The 23,912-nt window shown below is 40.0% G+C and overlaps 1 protein-coding gene and 1 long non-coding RNA gene across 10 annotated transcripts in view; both read right to left on the reverse strand.

Annotated features, from left to right (window-relative positions):
• ST3GAL3 (ST3 beta-galactoside alpha-2,3-sialyltransferase 3) overlaps positions 1-23,912 on the reverse strand; it is a 187,025-nt gene that overhangs the window by 141,833 nt on the left and 21,280 nt on the right. The window lies entirely within an intron of this gene.
• LOC136364893 (uncharacterized) lies at positions 3,324-13,691 on the reverse strand. Its single transcript, XR_010744224.1, has 2 exons — positions 12,689-13,691; positions 3,324-3,729 (listed from the first exon to the last, which is right to left on the reverse strand). It is a non-coding gene; the product is annotated as an uncharacterized lncRNA (long non-coding RNA).

The raw sequence follows: 23,912 nt of genomic DNA on the forward strand, positions 1-23,912 counted from the left end.
GCAATATACAAACCGAAAAACAAGCAGTGATAACACATAATGAGAACAGCAAATATAATCCACATTCAATCAAGAACTGTATATAAACTGTATGTTTACCTAAGTGCTGTTACAAAATTTCAGCTAAGATTTTTATAGTAAGTCCCTCCGAGAAGCCACTAATTTTTATTGCTTTTTACAAATTCTCCCTGCAAGGATTTGTAGATATTTGCCTCAATCTACTGGAAACCAAAGAAGCTGAAGCAATAACTTATCTGGTTTGGATTTTTTGGGGTTTTTTTTGTTTTGTTTTTGTTTGGTTTTGTGTTTTGTTGGGTTTTTTGGTTTTGGTGGTTTTTTTTGTTGTTGTTGTTGTTGTTGTTTTGGGGTTTTTTGGGGGGGGGGGGGGAATTGTTTTTTGGTTAAAAAAAAAAAGAGAAAGAAAAAAAAAAAAACCCAAAACCAGACTTCAGCAATAAAGTAACTTCTCTAGGAAAAACAACATGATTGCATGCTGCTTTGGAAGTGGTCCTGAGAAACCACAAACTGTCAGTCCCACTGGAGTTATAAGAGTTTAATAATAAAGGCTTAACACAGCCTCAATACCACATACCATTACAGCAATACACTCCACAGGCCAAGCCAAACAGGGAATACGAGAATATATCACAACATAAGGCTGTGATTTGGCACATTCTTATTCAGATGCTCAGGCTCTGAGGTCTGTATTGCTTTCTTATATGCATAATCAAATATCTCTCATTCCATACTCCTGCTCTCCAGATACTCTGACGGATTCCTACAGAACGACAACCTGTATTTAATAACATTTAAAGTAATTTATCTCCAGATCAACTTGCAGAGCTTGTTCAAATACCAGACATCCTGTATAGCTCCATCAGCTGGCCTGGGGATGGTAACTGCAGTAATATTATCTAACAAGATTTTGATTCAGACTCAGAATGAAAAGGAAAAAATGAGGTGCCTCATTTTTATGACAGAATTAGAAGAACATCCTTAAGGGTCTGTCATTCATCTGTCTCCCTTTTTCTGCTGAGTACGGAAAAATATAGGATCAAACATCCCAGTAGCCATCAAAATTTATTTTCTATTTGAGATCAATATTCTGGAATGTGACATACCAGAGAAGGAACATTTAAAGCATGGAAGTCTTCCTAACTTGCTGACAAAGAGATCAGTAACAACAAAAACTATTCTTATGTTTCACGTAGTCAGGAAATGAAGCTCACAAAAGCAGTGCACTCTCAAAAACATTCTACTGTCAGGATTCATTTGGCAAGAAGATCTTAGAACATCTCCTGCCCCAAAGAAAAAAATATTTTGAATAAGATCCTCTCTTATCATGACTACACAACATACTGGATAATTCTTATATCCAAAGAATTGAAGGGAACGGAATAATTTCAGTTCTGTCTTAGAGATCTCAGATAGCTAAAGCATGAATATCCTTCCTCAGATTCAGAAAAATGCAACTGCCTGCACTTAAAAATTCCTTGACAGGGCAACCTTCCCTTCCTAACACATTGTTTTGCATGCTGAAGATGGATTTAGGGAAGCGGTAAGTAATTTACTCAGTTTAATGACTGAGTAAATGTCATCCTACTAACTTATTAAGTATCCTACTTTTGCATTAATGTTGGGCTCCCCATTCCCCCAGCCTGGTCTATTTTGCTTTACTAAACTCTTTCTTCCATAGTGCCAAGGATTTTCCTACTTGACACCTTTTTTCTGAACACAGTGAGATGGCTCTGTGTTAAGGGCACTGGTCACTACAATAACATCATCTGTGCCACGGTTCAAGGATGTTCCAAGTGACTCTCATTCATCATTTAAAACTCAAGGCACTAATTAATACATCCACTAAGCTCCACACAGCATCAGTGAAGGTCAAAGGAAACATACAATACCACTCTTACTGGTAATCTCAGCCCCTACACGCATACTCTGTCAAAAACAATCAGTAGCGCTCCCATGTTTAGATGACACAAAGAGTTATGATCTCAAGTGCACGGTTTGAGCAGCACAATTCTAACATTTTCAATATCGAAGATGAGAAATTACATATAAAGATGAAACATACAGAGCACAGGCACACTTCCTAATGACAGACCTGAGAGCTGTGAGTAGCAAATAAATGGACTGTAAGTTTTGGCAAGGAAAACACATGTAGAGTTTAAGTCCAGTGCTGTCTGCAGCTGATAGGAGACCAAGGTTCAAAGTTCAAAACTTAGTCCCTTTATGGGAAAAGTCACTCGGCAACAGGACACATCTTCAGCAACAGGAAACATCTGATTGTAAAGACCATTTCCAATAAACTCCGGGTTTAATAAACTGTCTTAAAACAAGGCTGCACTAAATTTGAATGCCTGTACTGTGTGCCACCGGGCTATACTTGTTTTGGTACAAAGATGTGGGAATAGGATGATGCCTGTTTGACATAACACACCTGTGAGGGAAGATTCATCCTCATTTGAGAACATACACCATTGAGAGATATCATAATAATGGAAATACCTCATTCTTAACAGTAATTCACTTATGCTCTATACAAATTAAAGTTTCTGCACTGCTGCTCTAGCCACTAACTCCTTAAATGCCATCCCCATTTACAAAGCACACAGTACCAAAGAAGGTCCATAGGTTCTCTCTCTGTTTTTGTTGCGGACCCAAAACACTCATTTTATTGACAGCTGACTTCCCAGCCAAGCTGAGATCTGAACCTAAACTCCTTGGCCATCCACTGTGTCTGGACATGAGGTCCCTTTTGTGCTTCAGCCTGGAGCCAGCCAGCTCCACACTGGGAAACCTGACATGGAGTGCTGAGGCTCAGCAAAAGCTCTGCTGCAGGGAGGGCAGGCACAACTGGCTCTGAGTGAGTCTGCAAACTAAACCACAGCCAACAGGGGTAATTTTGCTATAACCCATGCAGCCCTGAACAAGTCCTTTGATTAAATTGTTTCTCATCCATAAAAATAAACAATCTAATTTCTTTGAAAGACCTTTGGATAAAAGGCTTGAGAGCTAAGAATGGATAGAGCCAAGTATTATCACTTGTCTGGAGAATTTAATGCGACATCAAGGTCTACTGGTTACATTGTAAACAGAAAAGTCATTCTCTATCACCCCTCAATTTCCTGTCATTTAATTGAAAATACAGCTCTCTTAGTGATACTGAACTTGAGCGATGTAGTAATATTTCTTTAGGCAATTTTTATGAATTTCATGGAACCTAACCAACCTTTTAACACTTGCTGCTTTGTGCATTGCTCCTTTTTCATCAGGACGTTTGTTATGAAGTGGTAAACAAACTGAACAAGAAACACTCATGTTCTGAACAGATGTATTTTTAAAATGGTCTGAGCATGCCAATTTTCTTTATTCAGCAATGAATGAATGGAATGAAAAGATGTGGTGTCCTGCGCCAGCTGGCAAACGCTTCAGAAGGATATTACATTGCTATTGTCTTCAGCAGCGCCCAAACAACTGTTTGGTGGCAGGAAGGGCTGGTATGTTTGCTCGTAAGATCAGTATTTATTTGAATCTACTACACAAATTCACAGAGCCATGACCAACATGGTGCTTCACCGAGCATCAGGGACTTCCAGCTCCTCTGTGTCCATCACAGCTCCTTGTTCCAGAGAAGGCCAACAGCACCTGCTCCTTACCTTGCACTTTCCAGAAGACAGATGGACAGTTCCCAGAGAGAAAGAAGAGGGGGAGATCAAGGTGCTGCAGGCATTCAATGAAGATATACTTGGTTTTGAGGAACACAACTCTAGGGAAGGTACAGAACTACCATAAACTCAGGAAAACATCCAGGCCAAACTCGACCAATAAAGCTGGTATCCAAGAGGTTCTTTTCTTGACAATGAGAAATCCCTTATAGCTAATCCCAAACAGATTCTCAGTATTTTAAGGAGCTCATCATCTCCTAAGCCAAGCTTCATACTTTTGTTTCAATTATTATTGTGGCACAGTCAGTCATACCCCCAAATTCCATAGAGGAACATGCAATAAATTACAAAACAGTACAATTTCTCTCTTTGAAGATAACAATCTATGTGGCAAGACAGAAAATGGGTAGTGTCAGCTGGGGAATTACACTGCACAGAGAAAATTAATTCTGTATTTTCATACTGGAAAAAAGCATATATTGTTAGCTTAGATACTATAAAACACAAAGCATTTATAATTTGAAATAAATTGCTTTAGTCTTGTAGCACTTTTTCTAAATATGGACATGGGCTTTTACCTTAATAAAACACAGGTTGTGTCTCAAACTTACATATACACACACAACTATCAGAGAACTCTGGAAGGCTGATGCACATTAATTTCTGATTTACATAAATGAAGATGCCTACACACAATTAATGACAATCAGGACAACAACTATTTTAACAGACTGGTCTTAGTTTTATGCCTACTGGAGCCATTCAACTATTTTTTTCTCTCTTTCCCTCACATGCAAAAACCTCCTTTTCCAAGCTCTCAGGAACCCCTCCTTTCCCAAATTCTGAAGTACAAATACTTCCATCAGAAAATTCATATTCTTGAGTTTGTCTGAAAATGATCTACAACTTATGATATTTAGCTAGTGGTCAAAAGCTTCCCAAAACCTTAAAGCACACAACATCTGGCCCAACTACCACCATAACTGCCAATAAGATGATCCTATGTAGTGTTTTACAGTGAGATTCATCATCTCTCCTGTCTCTGCCTGGAGCACAAACAAATCACAGGGAGGAGTAAGGTATGAGGTATAAGCACAAAACATCTCCTGAATACAAGGGTTTTAGAGGCATTTTGTCTAGAAAATTACTACACTTGAATTTAATTTGTGCTGCAAGCACCTAGCTCACTTATCAACATGAAAGGTGATGCTGAACAGAAAATCTGCTGGATCCATGTCTTACTCATGTATTTTGCAGTTTAGGGTCAGGGGGAAGTTTGTGGGAATTTGTTTAACAGCATTGCCACAACTGATTCCAAAATTTAAAGAGATTTCTGGCCCGTCAAATCCTAAAACTTGGTAAGTTTCCAAAATGTGCTAAAACTTCCAAACTAAAATTTGATTTGAGAGGTCCTACACAGTATGTGATTTTATAGGTAGTGGACATACACAGAGAGATAGGGAGCATAAGTTCTTCCCAAGCTGACTGGCTTGAGGAGCATCTTGTCTTTACCTTACTGACACACTAACTGGTCTACAAAGGGCATAATGCCTACACAAAAGCCTTCACATCCTAAACCAAACACTAACACAAGCAAATCTGAAATAAAGGTGTTCCCAGAGTATCTGCTCAGCTATGAAAGCATCTACACTCAGAGGAAAAAAACCAAACTAATAAAAGCCTCCAAAAGAAAAACAACAGTAAGTGAACAGTGCATATATTCTCATTTCCTATTATTTTCTTTTACTGAAGTGTTTGATTTTAATTTTTAAAAAAGTTCATCAAAACATAAGAAAAATAACCCAGGGATGCACTAAATACCGTCAGTAGTGCGTCATTTCCATGTGCAGAAATTGCAGGACAATGAAAAAACTTATTGAAATAGCAGCTGCAGGAATGGAAGTTGATCACCACACACATCACCCAGCCCCTGGACAAATACAGCTGGAGACAATCTAAAGGAAAAGTGTTCCTCCTATCACACCACATATAAAAATACAATGAATCCCTTTAAATTAGCACTTGGCAGAGAAACAAGCCAGTGAGGGGGGAAAAAAAACAACAACCAACCAAAAAAAAGCATTAAAAATAATTCCAAGGCACTCAGAAGGTTAAAGAAGAAGAACATTGGTTCCAGTCTAGGATCAATGGAATAGACTGCTTAGCACTTCCCTGAAGTGCTTCACAAAGCAAGCAAGCCTTTTAAAAAAAAATAACTCATAGGGTAGTTTCCAAGTCAGCAGTGACTAAAGGTCTGCAGCCATTCTTCTAAGTGGAAGAACAACCAAGTAAAAAAAATTTAAAAAGCCAGTCTCACCTCCAGCTACAAGAACTTTTGCTGTCCATGGATCAATTCTGTCAAAAAGATCCTTGTCAGTCAGACTGAAGGTTACAGTGACACAAAGCTTGTGTGCAAAACTGGAATAAGCACTAAAATACCAGAGCACTACAGAGAACTACACTCCATCCAAAGATAGCGGGTGACCCTATTCAGGAAAGCCACAAAGTCCCTTGCATCTTTGCAACAAGCAAGCAAAATGCCTCTGGAATACAAAACTAAACAAGAAAACCCACCACAAAACTGGGAAAAAAAAAAAAAACCCAACCCACATAAATGGACTACTCTAATGAAAATATCGAGACATGGGATAAGCTTCCTTAGGAACAGTAATCTAGCATCCAGTGTAGCAGCATCACTGAATCATCCATTTTTTGTTGTTGTTGAAGATCCTATGAAACTGTCAATTCAACTTCACCAAAAACTGAAACTTCAGAAATTGAGAGATGCCAAGAACAACTCCTTTTCTAAGTCAATTTCCACAAAGAAAATCTACTGTAATCCCAGAAAGACAAAACTTCCACAGTGCTCCAGTACAGACTCCATTCCTTATTAGCATTTCCAGCCACCTGCTGAAGTATGCTTCCAGCCAGGATTTCACAGGCTCACTGGGATTCACAAATTTTAGAGTTTCATCAGTTCTGGACTACTCCACTAGCAGAACTCGTTATAAAAGGCAACAGTCATTTTATTAACTTTATTCTAAAACAGCTGCCTCATCTAACACAACTTCATTTGACTGGCAAAGAAACCCAACAGCTTGATGTTGGCAGGTCTGGGATCAATTCAGAAATGGAAAAAGGCCTTTTCTTGGTTTGTGACAAGTCATCAGTGTTGGCAACTTTTTGGCCCTAATTTTGACTATGAAATTGCCTGCACAACTGAGCAGATGATAGAGAAAGAGAGGAGAGGATTAGGGGAAGGGAGATAGCAATGAGTAGGGTATCCTACAAATAAAGAATATTGCAGAAGCCTGAGACAGCAGTTCACAAAACATAAAGGCCTGCTCGTCACTCAGAAAAGGCAAATTGTTGAATGGATTAAGCTGCCGGGTTTCAAAGTCAGGGACTGGTTGTAGAGGAAGAGGTTCTTAGGTTTATGAGGTTTTTAAACTGTAATAAAAGAGTGACTTTCTCAGGCTGGATAACCTTGACATTCCTTTTTAACCATATAAAAACAAACATGCCCACCAACTCTCCCAAACTAAATCAAGAAATGGCACCACTAACCATAGTAGATGCTATTCAAGGCGATACACAAACCTCATCATCCCAAGGCCAAGGACTCCATATGGAGAAATGCAAGCCAAAAGCAGGATTTAGGGCCAACTTCAAAATTACACATATGTAAGAGAACTGCAAATACTTTAAGATCCTCACTGCATCCAAGCAGCTCGTTATCACCAGCCCCAGGCCCACAAGACTTCAGAGAATGAAACAGAGTTATCAGCTGTAGCAGAGCACTTTCCCACAGCTGGTTTTAATTAAGCTAATTTGGCAGTAGTGACTGACAGCAAGCAGAGTCCTCCCAAACCACTTTGCAAGCATTTTTTGCCAGCATTTCACCATCTGTGATAACCAGGATGCTTGGTACTAACTAGGATCGGTCAGAGGTACAGCATTTTAGAGGTGTGTATCCACTTTCCTTTAAAATCATCTGGTAAAGCCACTGCTTACAGGTAACTGGAGACACTGCTTACAGATGACGGGGTGTTGGGAGAAGATGCAGAACTTGAGGAAAGGTACTGGATAAATTCCACTGAGAAAACCACCCCAGAAAAAGCAGATAGATCACTTGCCAGAATCCCACCATACCTTGGCCATACCCATGATACATGAAACTTGCAAATGATCACAAGGATATTGAGGAGATTTTGGAGCTGCAACCAACAGAACAGCCTATATAATTTCTAGGCTAGTTGTGCAGTTTCTCTTGTGGATACATGTAGGACAGGGCAGGTTTACCATGAAGGAATTCTTTGGGTTATGCCATGATGTCAGAACAATACAGGGTATGGCCAAAAAGTGCAAATATAAGCCCCATTAAGGGAATGAGAAAGGGTCTAGCAAGGGAGTAATTTTAATGACATCTAACTACATGGAAATTTTTTTTCTAAGGTGAATCTATGACCAGCAACTGGAGTGGGAGACACTAATAGTATCATTACCAGCACTGGTACATGAGACCAACATACATAAGGAACAGATGGATCAGTAAATAAAAGTCAAGAACACGCAAAAAAAAAAAAAAAAAAAAAAGGCAGAACACTTAGCACATACCCACACCTGGTGTGTCTGGTTCACTCAAGGTATGAACACCTGATGTAAACACCAGTTCAGATTAAAACACTGATCTGGCCAACTCGTATAAATGCAGATTTCTGACACTAAAGCCAGAGAAGTTGGCAGGAACCAAGCCTTAAGCCTGAACCAAGGCAAAGGAAACAATGAAAGTTGTGGGATCATAAATTTGGGCTTCACGAGAGCAGAATTCAGGGACCAGCTTCAGAAAAACCCACAGGATATGGGAAGACCAGTGCAGGACAGTTTGCTCATTTTGAAGAATGACCTCCATCTTGCTCAAGAATCATAGAGCCAATGTGCAGAAAATCAAGCAATGGTACCAGGAGACTCACACAGATCAACAAGGAGCTTTTGACAATACTCAAATATAAAAAGAATGCACATGAGAGGTGGAGTGGGGTCAGGTGAGCAGGGATGAATGCAGAGACACTGCCCTAGTGTGCAAAGACAGACTCGGGAAGGTCAAATTCTGCCTGGAGCTGAAAACGGTCAGGGACAAGAAGTGCTTCTATAAGTAACTGAGCATTAAAAGAGAGTTGGGAAAACGTGGACCTCCTGCTGAGAAAAAAAATACAGAAAAGGCATGGAGAAATGGGCAGGCAGATCTCATGAAGTCCAGCAAAGAAAAATGCAAAGTCCTGCTCCTGGAGAGGAAAAACTATGCCCTACAGGCTGGGTGCCAGCCTACTGGAAAACAGCTTTGCAGAGAAGGACCTGGGAATCCGGGTGGAGCAGCTGAACCAAGCCAGCAACATGCCCTGGTCACAAAGGCAGCCAACAGCCCCCAGGGTGGGGACACCCTTCCCCTGGCTCAGCACCAGGGGGGCTCTGCTGCAGGGCTGGGGCTCTGCTGGGCTCCCCTCTACAGAGACACACACTGGAACTCGTCCAGCGAGCTAAGATGATTAAAGGATTGGGGCATCTGCCACGAGGGGAGCCTGAGAGAGCTGGGATTGCTCAGCCTTGAGCAGAGAAGGCTCAGGAGGATCTCAGTAACGTAACCTGATGGGAAGGATTATAGAAGGCAGAGATGGGCTCAGAGGTGAAGTGCCCAGTGAAAGGACAATAGGTAATGGCAACAAACTGAAAAGCAGGAAATTCTGTTTAAATCTAAGAAAAAAAAAACACATCTGTACTATGGGAGTGCCTCCTAGTTACAACTACTTTGTGACTCTAGGATTTTAGTGCAAGTACTGCCCCTCAAGTGAGACTGCTTCGAACAAACTAAATGCAGAGGAATCAACTGCAAAAAAAGACAAACCTTCCAGTCTGCTGGAATTTATGCCAGGCAAAAATTCTTAACAATGCCTTAAAAAAGTGAGAACTCAATTTATCCCAAAGAGAGCACAGGGTAAATCTAATAACTACAAGGTTAGGGCTCACTTACAAAGAATTTCCTTCCCAGTATAATGAAATATATTGTTAATAGCTACTATTTGAGTCCAGGAGTGAAAAATCTAATGATCCTGCTGAGGTCATGATTATTACCCATAATAAATGGGGTTTTACTACTGCCTTTCACAAGAGGAGCAGCCAGTTAAATACAATGTGCACACTGGAGTGTTTTGGCCAGGTATGGAGTCAGAAGCATCTGGGCAGTTTCTCTACAGTTGTTCAACATATTCAACATGACTGAAGTGCCCTGCACTGACAAATTCCCCCCATCAAATTTCACCCCTCACATGATTTCAGGCAGGTGGATTATAAATGCCCTGCATTCAGCTAGGTGAAAATTTACATATGATGCCACAGAAGGCAAAGCTTCCCATCAGTCCCAAAGAGCCCATTCCCCTAGGCCTCCTCCTTTGAGTCATCATCACAAAGGCTCCCCTGGCTGAAAGGGCAAACTGGCAAAATGCCTTTCCATTTTGTTTTTCTGCTGTTTTGCAGTAGGCTGGCATTGTCTGCTACACCATCAGTCAAACAGAAACAGCTGGCTCAAGGTAAGCTGTAGAAATAAGGGTTAGGGTTGAAGCACAAAGAATGCAAGTAATGTTTGAAAACACAGTTATAGGCAGTGCTAGCAGTGTTTCCTGCAGCCAAAGCTCAAAAGCACATTAATATCTTTCTATCCACTCTTCCTCTACTGTAGCTCTACCCCTATTAAGCATCTCATTTTCTGCTCCCGACAGATTCCATCGCTAAACGCTACCTACCATCCCAGAAACATGCAGAAGAATGAAAACAAACCGGGAAAACAGTTATTACGGACTATGAATATTTTTTCTTTTTCAAGCCTGTCTACATAAGGTCTTCTCTCAATGAAATCACACTGTAGTACCTGTAAAATTATCCATGAGGACAAACCATGGTGAGAGGTAGACTCAGCACATGAAGTGCTTCAGTGAGTTTGCTACTACACCTACGGTATCTTGTACCTATGAGAGGTATCTTCTGACACTGTGGCTTAGATCACTCTGCAAAGCAGAAAACTTCACTCACAGAGTAGTTCTTTTGCCAACTTACTATCAAATAAGCCCGGACCAGAATCCTATGGTGTCACAGAATGGTTTGGTTTGGAAACCATCCAGTTCCAACCCCCTGCCATGCACAGGGACAACTTCCACTAGACCAGGTGGCTCAAACCCCTCTCCAACCTGGCCTTCAAACTTCCAGGAATGAGGCAGCCACAACTTCTCTGGGCACCCTCTTCTAGTGCCTCACCACCCTCATAGTAAATACTTCCTTCCTAATATTCAGTCTAAATCTGCACTCTCAGTTGGAAACCATTTCCAAGAGCATAAGTACAATTACAGTCCAGTCAGAATATAGCAAACTGAAGGTGTCTCACTTCCAGGATTACCAATTCAAACCCCTAATTAACACCAACCTCAAGGCCACACAGGATACTTTGGTAGCAAAGCAAAATTTAGGAAACTTTCACACCCTGTGTGGCACAGCACATCACTGCTACTGCCCCCAGCACAGTTGTACCATGACAACTGCTCACAGGGTGAGGGGAGGTGGTAAATTGGATCACTGAAAAAGTATGGGACAAAAGTCACCAATAACAGTCCTTAAAAATGCTACTACGTAGTCACTTAGAGCAGATTTACCACAGAAATCATCACACTATTTAACTGTACTCTCAGAAACTTAGATTTGGAATATTTAGATCCTTTTCACAGAAGTGAAATGATCCCTGGCAAAACAGTAACATTCCTTAAAAGCGGGTCTTAAATAACAGCCCACCTGTTGACATTCAAATAAAACACAACTCTGGCGAACTGCAGCCAGAGACTGTGCAAGAATGTGGTAAATAAAACACAGGAGAAGAGAGTAAGGCTGTCCAACAAGAGATGGAATAATTGCAACTTTGTCCTCAAATCTTTACCTTTTTTTTTTTTTTCCCCAATACTTTATCTCCAGAAAAAAAACTCTCTGAAAAGGTTCAGCATAATCAAGTCCTCAATCTAGAACAAAGAAGGAACAGTCCTTCCGCAACACTGAAGGACAAAAAAGCTGTATCAGAATACACACCTTTGAAGCACTTTTTGTGCCAGCAAAACTAATGAGAAAACATTCATACTTAACTAAGGGATTCTCCACAAAACTACTTGGTAAATCCATAAATACATGTTACGAAGATGAGGCGATGATCTAACAACAACTAGTAACATATCAACAGTTCCAATGAACAACATATTAGGAGCAAAAAAGAATAAATTCCAAGCTTGGTGTGAAAAACCTGATTTTTTTATCTTGCACCAACAGTACCCTCTGCTGTTCCAAAGCTGCACTGCATAAGATGAAATCCAGTCCTCACCATCAGGAGCACTCAATCCATCAAAAGCACCTACCTAGCTTTATTCATTAATTCTCTCTCTTCCTGTAAAGATGTTCCAATAATGTTAGTTCCTTCTACTATGGAGCCAGGTTTTGGGTAGGTTATGATCTTAATCTATTTGTCGTCCCAAGACCTTCTTCTATGATTAGAAAAAAACAGTTTTAGCCTTAAAAATAATTTAAAAATTAGCAGAAAGAAAATAAATTGAATGCTATTTTCTAAGGAAGACAAGACCCACTCAACACCACAGTAATATTTCTGGATCATTTCTGTAAAGCCAAAAGGGGGGTTTTAGATTTTAAAATCAGTGTATCACTCAACAGCCACACGTAGAGAAATCCAAATATCCTACCAAAAGGTTTTTCAAAAAGCAACTTGAAGGCTTCATCCCATCTGGCAAACGACCCTGGGGGTAACAACACAGGAAGACTCCTGTACTTCTGATTTCCTATGATAATCCAGCACACTCATGCTGGAAGAAGGAGCATCACACTGCAGATGCACCACAGCAAGAGCACAAACAGGGAGGTGAGGCAGAGTGTGCTGTGGGCTTCCGAAGATTCCAGACCCATCCACACTGGGTCACCGGGAAGCATCAGCAAAAGCCCTGAACCTGAGGAGACACCACCCTCACAGTGTCCAATGGATGATCTTCATCAGCAGAGAAATTCAGAAGCTGAGTGTACTACTGTTCTTCTCCCCTCATGTGGAAGGCAATGTGACGGAGGTTAAGGACAAACTGCAGGAGCACTACAGGGGAAAAAATGCCCCCAAGTGTGATTTGAAGCACAGGCATCTCACCACAGGCAGCCTGTATGAACAGGCACAAGGAGGAAAAGACATACAAGAAGCAAGGAACACTCTAACTAGATTACATGCTTAAGATGACTGTGCCAAAAATGAACCGTGAATGAATACACTGAAGTATAATCCAGAACTACAGGGAAAAAAAAAAACAACAAGAAAACCCCAAAACAACACAAAAAGGAACTCCATCAGTACAGAGAAGAAACAAACTTGTACAACTTGCAGTGAGAAAAAAACCTCTACTGCCTGATCCCAGAAGCTTTTCAGGGCAGGGTGACACACGACAGAAAATATCTACAGAGCTTAAAACAAAAGAAACTGAACAAAACATGTTGTCCTTAACTATATTGTCAACAAGACGCTTCCACTCAGTTCAGTGTATCCTGAAGCAATGGGAGACAGTTGCCTTGGACCAAAGGACACAACTTTGAAGCTTCAAAGATGGTTTCATGTCTTTCCATCAGGGCAGACTTAGAACCACATTTTCATACATTTCACAGCAACATGACTTCCAAGTGTGTGGCAAGTATACAAATATTTGATCTTGGCACGGGAACAAAGTACTTCTGAGGGGACTCAATGGTATTGTAATGAGTTATAGTGAACAGCAGGCTGATCTGAATTGGCACCACAACACTGAAACCCCCATGTCTTTGCACTGAAAAGCATCAACTAGAGCACAACTGCAAACCACATTTTTCTATTCCAGTCATGAAGATAGAGCCTCCGAAGAAACACATGCTGGAGTGCCACACTCCAAGAAACATACACACAAGTTAGAGAGCAACTATTTAGAAGTAACAATGTTAAATACTTTTTTTTTAATTTTTCCACTAGAAAGACTATAAAGACCAAATCTGAAGAAAATAAGACTGCAAGAAGCTTATCAATTAATCTAAAACTCACACACACGTTGAGGTGAGGAAAAAAAAAAAACAAGAAAGGGTGAAAGTCAGAAAACTTGCAATTGACTTTATTGTGGTCAAAGTGATTTAGAGATGTGAGGAAAAATCTGACTAGAAGAAAGAACATTTAAGCACTGGGATAGATTGTACCAGTTTCCATGATTAGATTTTATAGAGTACTTATGACATATGTTGGAATAAAAAGATGTTAAAAATATTGTTTCTAAAGGCCAAGAGAAAAACCTCCTGTAGTTCTTTCCAGTGCTATTTGCTACAATTTCCTATAAAGGAAGACATTTTGAATGGCCATTATTAAAATACACAACTTCTAAAACAGGTAGTAACATTTAAGATCAGCTAATCGAGAAAACACACAGTACTAGAAATCAAGCATATTAATCTACACTTGAAAAAAAATAGGACAATAATTTTTTCAAGTTAAATATTTACTAAAGTATCTTAGAAAGCACCTAAAAGTTATACAGAAGGAAAGGAAACTGACTTGTACTTCCAGCTCACTCCCTGTTGCTCCTTAATGCCAGTGAGGTAGCTGGACTAAATGACAGAGTGCCAGGAGTACAAAAATGCAAGATAACGGCACTGAGGTACATAATACAAATAAGAAATTAAAATAAATACTAATTATATTTTCAAAACTTAAATAATTATTTTGGAACTTAACACCACCCCTTTCTTACCTACAGACTGACTGCTCAGGACTGATATTCTCACTTGCTGATACTATCTTGCTGCTGTCAGCGCTTTAAAAAAAAGAAAGAAAATTAATTTTCAATAATTTTTAGCATTAGGATAGCAATAAGGAAGGAGGCTTCTCCTTTATGTCCAAAGAAACATTATTCTTCAATACAATCCAAGTCCTAAGAAGGTTACAATCACAACATAACTTCTTTATCAGTAAAATTGACCAACATCCATCTAGAAATCTGAGACTGGACCAAGCCCATCCTTAAAGAGAAGCCAAAAAATATTTGCCTTGACGAAGAAACAACATGGAAGAAATAGAAATTAATTATTATTAACATGGATTTGCTCCTGTCTTCAAGATAAAACTTGCAATATGCAAGCACCTCCAGGTGTTTATAATCCTGTCAGAGCCCACCATTCAACATTCAATTGCAGGGAATTCATACCCCACGTGACTCCATGTAACTGCATTCCCCAAGCATTTTACATGACCAGACTGACATTCCAGAGATGAGGCTTCACACTGTACAGGATGCAGGAAGGGAACCACCCAGCAATCAATGCAAAATGAAGCCTTCTGGAAACATTCATCCCACCAGCTCCCACTGGACAGGGACAAAGGAAATGCCACAAATAATGCTTTTTAATTAAAATGTGTTATAAAGTGTACACTGGCACACACCAGGAGGAACTGATAAAAAATTCTATAAGATAAAATATCTTAGAAGAGGAGTACACTTACTTCTCCACTCCCACTAGAAAGAAGAGAAATTATGGTATTTGCTATGGATTAGTAGCTTTGGAAATCTCACCTTTCAAGGACAATAAGTGGAGCTGCTATGAGCAAGAGACAATCCCTACTGCTGTTGCAGTCACTGCAGGTAGGAAGACAGACAATTGTTTGCAATGGCTAAAAGGACTCAAAAGGGAAATGAACCAGCAACATACAACACTATGGTTGCCACCAGCACATATCTCATGGCACAATTAATGAAATACCTCCAGTGTTCCTATACCACAGAGTTTTGAATCAATGAAGCAATTCATGGGAGAGATTTAAACAGTTTAGTGTGGATGCTTGACTGAAAAAATAAACCACCTCAAAAATAGTTTGGAAAACAACATCTGTGCTACATCAGGAACTGCAGAACTTGAAGAAAACTGAAGAAAGATGTGCAGAAAGTTGAAACATGACCAAATAAGCGATACAAATGCTCATAAGGATTAGAAACACCAAACATAAGTACACAAGGGAGACGTTAAGGACGCCACTCCTTTTGGATGCAACACGTTGCAGTGCCCAATTCCCTCTGAAACGGGTTGCATCCCCAAATTTACAGTCACTTCAATAATGAACAAAGCTATGTTCAACACTCCAGATATTTCCACACTTTTAGTCACAATCCAGACATGCCTATCATTAATAGCTGGCAGCAGAAGTTGTTAAAACGCAGCAGTGTTCACACCCAATCCAGCTATTTTCAGCAGCTCTGCCTTCTCCAGAGGGAACTAATTACAACACGAATGACCCCCTTGCAACCATCATCTTCACACCAGTCCTCAGCTTCTGATTGCAGCAGTCAGTAACAGCCATCCTCTTTCAAACAGTTCTTTGTTATTCTGAGCTTACTAAACAGCTGTGTGTCAAGTGCTCAGAGCCTAAATTAGAAGTATTGTACAAACAGCCACTGCCTTTCCTCACTGACCTTCTCATCTGTTGAGTTCTGAAATTTCAAGAGACAGCCCTGATTACTTTGGTAATTACTTCTCACACTGTCTTCTGGTCTTCACTTCATACCTACAATTATTAAAAAAAAAAAAAAAAAAAGGAACACATATTTTATTCTCACTGTATCCTGCAAGTCCTTCAGGGAAAGGAAGTGACAATGGCCACAAGTTACAGATTAGGATGTTCTGACTGGACATTAGGAAAAACGTCTTTACCTGAGCACAATGGAACTGGTTGCCCAGAGAGAGTGCCTGGTACCTGGAAGTCTATATTTCTACCCATCACTCTGTTCTGGACTCCCTTAAAAGTAACTGCTTTTGGACTGATCCCCTTGAGAAGCAAAAGGCCTTTCAGGCAGCAACATCAATACCTGCATTGTTATTGTATATTCAATACATTCAATATTGTACATTCCATTTTAAGTGTCCCTTCACTGACCTGACATTTCTTCAACCAGCTCCCCATAAGAGCAGCTCCAGTGCAACAAATGCAGGATAAAGAGGTGTTTGAAACAGTGTACAGAACGACTTAACTGACATAAAACTGCAACAACGTTTAGGACAAGGGGTACAGGAATACCCAAATATAAAAAAACCCCAAACCACTCCGAATGACAATAAACCCTCTGTTCCACTACATCATGCCTGGCCCCCAGGGAGGACTACAGACAAACAAGGGATTGTGCGGGGATTATGCAGATGATCAAACACCAGGGCACTGGCACGAGGCCCCAGGCAAAGAGCTTGTTTAGCCTGCAGAAGGCAGTGCCCGGGGAAGCCAAAGGGCTGCTCTCCATCAGGAAGGAAATGGAGCCTGGTTCCCAAAGTGCCGCATGGTGGGGCCACGAGCAGCAGTGGGCAGAAGTTGAAATGAGAGGTTTGGACTGTTGGATGTAAAGTCTGTTCACCATGAAGACAGTGAAGCATTGGAAAGACATGGGAAAAGACTGTACAGAAAGGTTGTGCAGTCTCCATTCTTGGAAGTTTTCAAAACCTGACTGGATAAAGATTTGGGTTTAGCCAATAATTAATGCTGCCTTGACCAGAAGGTTGGACAAGAAATTTAGTTACATTCATTCCAACTAGTGCTATCCTCTAATTCTGCAAAGTCTTGCTCTATTCTTTAAAACACTTAAGATTTTTAAAGGTATTTTAAACCTGAGAAAATTGAACATTAAAACTAATCCATGTTTGTTTATTTTCCTCTAGCTGACTATATCTGGACACATAATATAAGATGGAAAGGGTTATTTTTCCCCCTCTTTACACATGGAGGCACAAATGTAAAAGCATACTGCAGTTGCCTTTAGTAAAACAGCTCTTTTTACTATTAAGCCTGCAACGACAATGGCTAAATGGAATCGGAGAGAAATACACAAATAACTCAAACGAGAGATGCAAAAAAACTTCTGCTTTAAACAACAGAATAGAGATGGACATACTGAACATATCTAATATTTCAATTTCTGAATATGGCTAATTCTGATATTTCCCAACACTAATCAATCTCACCCTGCTTTGCTAGAATAAATCTACTTTACTCTTCAAGCTGATCTCATGTCAACAGTTACAATGTGCAAACCTAAGAAGTACAAAGATGAGCTGCTTTCAAAGAAATAATGTAGTATATGCACTTAATCTTTCAGGTGCTTACAACACAGGAAACATTTGGAAAAGTGCAGCTTCACTTATATTATATTTTTTCCAAGTAAGTTCACATAAATAAGTTTAATATCTTGAAATAGTATTCATTCTCCTTCCTAATCTGGCTTTCTACAGTCTTGGTTAGTCACACATTCTTAGCCTTTCCAATCTCTATGTAGATGGTGAATTATTTTCTGAACCCAGATAAATTCTTAAAAGTCTCATTGTAATTTCTATCCAGAGTTAAACATTCACTACCCTGTCTTCTTAATCACCTTTAGAAAAAAAAGCCATAAATAAATAAAATACTTTGCCATTCATTTAGAGCAATTTTATGAGATGTTTCTAGAAACGTTAATTATCTCCCCATCTTCTTAACTCATTTATATTTTAACTAGAAATTAAGCAGGGATGCTTTTTTAGAGAACATCTTTAGTCTGGGAAGGTCAATACCATGTGACTACGGTAACAGAAGTTCTCATACAGGTTTGCAAAGTAGCCAGGCAAGTTAATGTCTGAAAACTTTAACAGGCACTATTACATAAAAAGATAAGAGATCTACCTCAGGAAACCAAAAGTCACACACTGCAGGATGACAGGAGAATAGGAGGGGAGAAACAGCAGTAGCTGCTAACCCCACTGTCAGTTCTCTGAGATATTCTGCTGCTTGTGCCTCTGGCCTGAGCAGACCAGCCATCCTTAGATGAGCCTGTTACCAGTGACAGAGGGGCAGACCTTATCTATACAGATTTTGCCATGAAACATGAGAGACATATAAAACAGATGTGCTTCTTAACACAAACTTGCCTCCCAAAGCTTTTATTTTACTTCTTTTCTTTACTTCTTTAAAGTACATGAAACTAAGCGTGGTAGTTGTTTTAATCATTATAAACATGCCATCATAAGTTGTCAGAGGACTGCAGCATATTTTCATCTTCAGTTCCATAAATTCTACCTGATGGAAAGCAATTCAAATCATCAAATGTGTCGTTATTCTCCGCCTACTTCAACCTCTGCAGAAGGATCTGCAGGTTTTCTGGATCTTCCAATTTTTCACGATTACAAGCATCCAGATTTTCTCCAGAGCAGCAACACATGAGATAAGATTAAATAATAAGAACCTTTCTTCTTTCTCCTCAGCTGGCAGAAGTCCTTTATATAGAACAAATTGTTTTGTAAAAAAATTAGAGAACAATGTCTGACTTCCTAAGAATTTTAGATTTGTCTACATTTTCTTCTCCCTGCAATAATGCAAGCATAGTACTTTACATTCCTGTGTAACCTCTCCAGATTCTTTGGGCAAATACAGAATTTCAACTGAATGTAAAAGAAAGAAAAATCATCAGTTAGGAAAGACCTTCTGAACAGGAGTGTCAGGAGATAACATCAGAAATTTGCCACGATGGGACTTGATCAGATTATAAAAATAGCTACGGGCAACAGGAAGGGACAGTTAAATAAAAGTGGATATAAACAGCAGGGTTTCTCCAAATTACGGTACTGTAAAACCAAATGACTATCCACGGAAGGTTTGCTTAATTTTCACCCAGGGGATGGCAGATGCCAGTCTGTAACTGCGAAAAAAAAAAAAAAAGAAAAAAAAAAGAAAAAAAAAAAAAAGAAAAAGAAAAAAGAGAGAAGAGAATGCCCTGGGGTTTTGCCAGCGGTTTTTGGTGGCTTTTCCCCGCCGCTCTCTCGCCTCTGCTGCCCCCGCGCGGTCCCCGGGCGCCTCCGCAGCCGCGGGGCTCCGCGGAGCGGCGAGAAAAAACCTCACGTTTAGGTAAAAATCCTCACTTAGGCACGTCGGTCTGCCCGGGACGGATTAAAAATAACACTTGCTAAAGAGCTGGAGAAAGGAGGAAGAGAAGCTCCTTGTATTTTCACACAGTATCAGTTCCCTGGACCAATTCACTATTGGTCACAAATATTCACAAATGAGGATTTTAGAATACCTGGATGCAAGGCAGAGGAGCAGAAACCAGCCCAAGGTCCATTCCGATAATGGCATCGTTTCTATTCACAGAAGGACAAACTGTTATATAATGCAATATGCTGTAATTATAAAAACAACTTGGTGGGAAACAAAATACACAGCAAGGAGAAGTAATATATTGTTATACAGGACTGAATCTTTAATGTTTTTGTAACGTGAGTAAGGCCTCTTTTTCAATCACAGAATGGTTAGGGTTAGAATGAACCTTACGAGATCATCCAGCTCCAGTTCCTCCACCATGCACAGGGGATACCTTCCCATAGACCAGGTTGGTCAATGCCCCATCCAGCCTGGCCTTAAACACTTCCAAGGATGGGGGATTCATAACTTCTCTGAGGAATCTGTTCCAGTGTCTCACAGTAAAGAATTTCTTCCTCACACCTAATCGAAATCAGTGTATAAATCTCTCTTTCAAAAGTTTAGAAACATTAAAATTATATTTGAAGCATTGTTAAATAAGAGACAAAATTAGAAAATTCAATCAAAATTAACATATTTTTCCACTGTAATTCAATTTGCACTCTTTACATTGCATTAACTCAGGCTTTTGCTTCTAATGAAGTACCTGACCCAAACACAAAAGCTCTGGACTCAAAGATACAGAAAATAATGTTAAAATTAATCATAATGAAAACCAATAAAAGCCTTTCCATTGTTCAGATAAGGCACTTTTAAACAGAGATTATAGCAGCAGTGCTAACAGAAAGAAAGCAGCATTACTAATTTCCTAGCACCTTAATGGAGAACCGCCCATGCTCCACTTGGAACCTGATAGAATTGTGTGGGGCAAGTCTCAAAAGGCTGAAAAGTCTTTGCAAGTAAATTCACAATAATTAGGTTTCTAATTATACCCAGAGCATTAGTGATTGCTATGGTTAAAACAGCCTGTTTCATTATTCCTCTCTTTCTGAAAGCTCAGTCTTTCATTCTTTGAGCAGAAATTCTAGAAGTTTAGTCTGCCTGAACATGTAATTTTTTAAACAGAAGAAGACAGAGTCCTGTGCTTATGTGTGGAGAACAAAATTAAACTTTTCCACCGCAAAAAAAACCAACCAAACAAAAAAAAAACCCTCCCTGGTATTGAAGCACCTAAATAGCATGAAGTACAAGGCCTTTGATGGGGCAAATCTGAAGGCTGAAAAGCCTCAAACCAAAATTCAGAACAGTTTAAGTTGTACACTTAGTTCTGAAGGCACTTGCACAGAGGCATCTGAGGCAGCTTCTGGCAGCGAATCCCAGTAGCCACATCATACCCTAATTACAGCACCTACGTCACGCCAGCAGCACTCCCTGTGCACACCACGCTTCATCATCAATACAGCACTCTGACACACCGCCTCCGTTTTTACAAGCATCCACAGAGAACCTTTACCCCAAGCAAGCAACTTCAATGTATTGCTGCCCCCCTGAAGTACAGATGTAGAATGTGTAATTATAGACAGTGAGTCTCATTTGGCCAACTGGACTGGGATGAAAAACCTTGAGACCTTTATTCTATTCATAGCTCTGCCCTTGAGCTGTTGCATGACATAGAAAAATTTGACTTTGCTGTGCCTTAGCTTCCTCTACCTTCCTGAGTGTATTCGTCACATTCCATCCTAAGAAACGCCCAAGTACAGCCGAAGCCTCAGTAAATTTTTTTATTAGGGTGTCCAAAAACAATTACACTTAAGAAACAATATTTACATAGTATTTTATGGCTACTCTGAGATTGATTAACTTGTAATAAAGACAAAAAGACACAATTGCACTTATAAATTATTAACTTTGCAACAGTAAGGGTAAGCCTTCAGAAGTAAGAAGCCATCAGCTACTTAACTGTTGGACAAATTCAGCTTTTATTAATTTCTGTGCCATCTTTTTTTCACTTCTTCTTTTAAAGCATACATGCATCTGTCCATAATGCTTTGAAAGAAGATACTCCTTGGAACATGCACACTCACTGTAGTTGTAAAATATATCAGTTTAACTTTTCTGTAGCTGTTAACTCTTTTTGTTCTGTGAGTGATTAAGGGGTACACTTTCTGCACTGCTGCAGCTCTGATGACTCACATTTAATCAGTGTCCAAACACTGAAAACCACAGGTTAACAACTGTGAAAAAGTGACACACTGTAACAGAACCAAGTAGGATGAAAAAAGTTAAGAAACATGCAAGTTTATAAACACTTAAAAGTAGCTGATTTTAACACATTCTGATTTTTTTAATAGTTTTTTGGAACTGAGCAAGAAATGCTAAATTTTGACCCTCAGAGATCTACATTTCCTGGATTGTTGAGGCTTTGGTTAGTCAAAATACCAAGAACTGGTTAAGAAACATCCTGTAGTTTCTGTACCTGACTAAAATTTTGGCACTATCCTCACACACTGCTAACTTCCTCAGGAAAGCAATGCATACAAGAGTAATATAATCACCCAGTGCCACGAAGGAGTAACCACTTGAAATCACCTACCTCAGGTTCAAACATCTATTCAGGATATGCACACACAGTACAAATTACTTTTTGCCTGGGTGCACAATTACATTCCTTCTGAAGTGCAGAAGGGATACATAATTCATAAAGAACTATACCTCATGACCCAAGTATACTTGTTCCTGCAAGTCATACCCAGGTTTATTGCCTCAGCCTGACACTGTGATGTAAATCCAGACTGCAATGACAAAAAATGTGATGTTACAGTGACAATGTTGAAAAAAGATAACAAACTAGGAAAAATCTCCTCTGAAAAACATCCCTAAGTGTGACAGGCACAGTCAGAATCGGTACCAAGGTGCTGCTCAGATCACAGCAGCACCAGCTGTCCAGCTTGAGACAAATCACAAATTACCTCCTTTGTCCCAAGGTCAGTAGAACTGATATGAAACAGAACTGAAATGAGCATGGAAGGTGCCCAAAGCCAGCCTGGCTGTATCAAAGTCAACGGAAAAAGTGTGATCTACTCCATCAAATGAGGAGTGGGGGTGAGTTCCTATCAAGGCTGGCAATACCTTCATCACTACAACCAGTGCTGCAATGGTACAGGTGAGAGGTGGGGGGATGCACGGTGAGGAGGAGGGGCAAAGAACCACTCACTAACACGGATGACACAGCTCTCACAAGGAGGTACTGTTTCCAGCTGAACGCATTGCTAAGGGGTTCACAGTCAGCTGAGATGAATAAATCCTTTCACCTCTGAAAGCACTCAGCTGCAGGGCAATTGCTACCAGAGGTAAAGTGCTTTCACTGCAATGTACCTTTCCAGAATACGGAAAACTGCTGACTTTGACTCTGGAAATCTGTATCAGAAAACACACCTTCGGCTGCGTGTAAGACACTGAACACTGTTCCTTATGAACATTCTCCCAATCCACTCATCCAAAGTCACAGGAACATACCCTTCTCAAAAATTTGTGGGGAGGCCAGGGAGAAAATGCACAAGTTGAGCAGGTGAAGCAAGTGAAACACTAAGTCAGGATGAGGTCAACTGAGTAAAACAAACCAAAAATCACACTCTGCTTTAAACTGGGCAAGTTCTTCAATTGTACCCATCAGCTAATAACACAAATGGAGAGAGGGGGAAATAGAAAGGGACTCAAACAGCATCAAGACAGTCACTGCCAAGAGAAGCAAGAGCAACTTACTATTTCAAAATGCAAAACTAAGGCCCAGCCTTGAGCAGGATGATGGAGAAGTATTCTTGCACCTTACATTTCAATTTTGCTAAAAAGTTAGCACTGGCCCAGAACTAAAACAGTAATCCAAAAAAGCCAAAATGAAGATAGTACAAGTACAGTGTTACAGCCACCCCTTGAGCCACAACATGCTTAGGGTGCTTTGCCCTTATAATGACCTTCACTAAACCTGCTCCTTATATGCTCCTAAAGCCAGAAGAGTGTTCAGGGAGTTTGCTCCTCTGGAGAAATCCCAAGGACAAGGCACATTATACTTGCTCCCTCTCTCAACAGCTCTGTCATGCATCATTTCCCATTGTCCCTGCAGAGTTTTGTCCTGCACTGTTAACAATATAGCAGCACTTGAAATTCCTGGA

The sequence above is a fragment of the Sylvia atricapilla genome, chromosome 9, assembly GCF_009819655.1.
Source record: "Sylvia atricapilla isolate bSylAtr1 chromosome 9, bSylAtr1.pri, whole genome shotgun sequence".
Lineage (NCBI taxonomy): Eukaryota > Metazoa > Chordata > Aves > Passeriformes > Sylviidae > Sylvia > Sylvia atricapilla.